This window comes from Sorex araneus, chromosome 6, assembly GCF_027595985.1.
Source record: "Sorex araneus isolate mSorAra2 chromosome 6, mSorAra2.pri, whole genome shotgun sequence".
Classification (NCBI taxonomy): Eukaryota; Metazoa; Chordata; class Mammalia; order Eulipotyphla; family Soricidae; genus Sorex; species Sorex araneus.
The window spans coordinates 160,026,022-160,028,546 of record NC_073307.1 but is presented as its reverse complement, the minus strand read 5'-3'; positions in this window follow the sequence as shown (position 1 = coordinate 160,028,546).

Sequence of the window (2,525 nt, the reverse complement as noted above, 5' to 3'; positions counted from 1 at the left end):
TTTGGTGAAATGGTATCATCCTGCCGAAGCCCTCTATTGATGTCAATGATCACTTCCCGGCCGAATGGTGAGATCCTGGTGGTGAATACGTAATACAGCTCATGGCGGATCTTGATGTACTGAATTTGAATGTCTAGTTTGGCTTGGGCTTCGATGACCGCTTCAATCTCAACAAATCCGAAGGCCTTCTTTAAATGGATGAATGTTAAACATAGTGGCATCTTGAACTCTTGCAAAACTTCAATGAGTTTGGTCACTGTGTGGTCAATTGTGCTGAATCGTTGCCGGAACCCGGCTTGCTCACGTGGTTGTCCTTCGACTAGTGTTCTGAAATCGGATGACGGATTTCAGAAGAGTGGACCTTGGGATCGGCATATTTATCCTGTGGAATTTGGTTTTTAGGCAGGTGGACATGGCTGTCAAAGAGATCTATGTAAAAGTCATGAATAATCCTCTCCCTTGCCCTTCTGGAAGATGTGATAGATCCATCAGGACGTCAGAGGGCAGTCCTCTTGGTCTTTTAGACAGGCGAGAGTTGAAAATACTTTTCCCGTCAGCATGGAAAGTATCATGCTAAGTGAAATGAGTCAGAAAGAGAGAGACAGACATAGGAAGATTGCACTCATCTGTGGAATATAGAATAATAGACTATAAGACTAACACCCAAGAACAGTAAAAATAAGTACCAGGAGCTTATCTCCATGACCTGGAGGCTGGTCTCTCATTCTGGGTAACTCAGGGAAGGGACCACCAAGTAAAATGTGGTCGGAGGTCATGTGGGGGATGGGTGATGTGTGCCGAATATAGACTAGAGACTGAAAACAATGGCCACTCAACACCTTTATTGAAAACCACAACACCGAATCAGAGAGAGAGAACAAAAGGGAAGACCCTGCCATAGTGGCAGTGTGGGGTCGGGGGAGACGGGACTGGGGAGGGTGGGAGGGATGTTGGGTTTACTTGTGGTGGAGAATGGGCACTGGTGAAGGGATGGGTTATAGAACTTTGTATGGGGGAAACATGAGCACAAAAATGTATAAATCTGTAACTGTACCCTCACGTTGACTCTCTAATTAAAAATAAATTAATAATAAAAAAAGATATCTAAAAAATAAAAATAAAAATAAATTTTTAATAAAAAAAAGAAAGAAAATACTTTTCCCGGCTTCTGCCACATCGTCCAACACTGCTGCTCCTTGCTCATTGAGGTCTTCGAAGATTTCTCGCTACTCTGCACAGTTTTTGAGCTCGGACGTTAACTTGTGGTTGCCCGAAGCTCATGCAAACCCTGTTGGTGAGTGAGCTCGAACATTTCCGAAGACAGGCCTCTGTTTGTGGCTTGCCCACTATAGCATTTCTCGCGCAATCATGTAAGGTGCTGAACCAGTCAATCATATTCCTCGTTAATGCTGTCTCCGACGGCATCTTCCCACATGGCAGCAATAGTGCCAAAGAGCACCCAGTTGGGGGTCATTCTAGGAGTTCTCTTCTTAAATTTAAACTTTGCGGTCCTTTCTCCCCGATCTGTCATGTACAATATTGCACAAAAGGGACGGTGGTCCAATCCCTTTTGGAATTTTGGGACACGGAGACATCAGTCTGGCAAAACCTTCGATAGAATATGATGTGGTGGTCAGTCTATGTTGAACTGTCACCTGGGATACTCCCATGTCCAATGTTTTGATTATGCCTTCTGGAACTGTGAGTTACCATGGATGCTCTTGGTTGGCATGATGAACTCAGACAGTCTTTCACCCTGTTCGTTTCATTCTAGGCCAAGGGGCCCAATGTGGAGTTCTTTGGGCGACCTTCTCGGTGGAATATAAAATAACATAATATGAGACTAAGACCAAGAACTGTACAGACAATGGCCAGGAGGATATCTCCGTGCTTTGGAAGACTGCCTCATGGGCTGGGAGAGAAGGCATTTGGAATGGCCAAGGGACCACTAGGTCAATATGGGTTGGAGGGATCTCTGGGGATAGGACATGTGTGGTGAAACTACACGAAGGACCAAACATGATGATCTCTCAGTATCTGTATAGCAAAACATAATGCTCCAAAATCGAGAGAGTGTAAGGAGGAGGGCGCGTGCCAAAGAGGCAGGGGGTAGGGAGGGGTGGAGGTAGCGGTAGGGATGCTGGGAATATTTGTGGTGGAAAATGCACCTTGTGGAGGGTTGGGTGCTCTATCATTGTTGGACTGATATTCAATCATGAAAGCTTTGTAACGGTAGCTCACGAGGATTCAATAAAACAATGAAAAGATGAAGAGTTCCAGCCCTGAATTTGAATTCAGGGAGTTTTAGTTCAATTCATGACTAAACTGGGAAAACCCTATGGCTAACTTCAGAATCAAGACCAAACCTGGAAATATTCCACCAGAATTCTGAACGTAGAGGCACAGAAGAGGTAGAATAATTGGAGATGGTTGTCTTCTTTATCGGAGAAAATATAGGTATACATTTATTCCTATAAATTCCCTTTTCAAGCTGAGTCAATTGTCACAAATTTATCTGCCATGGG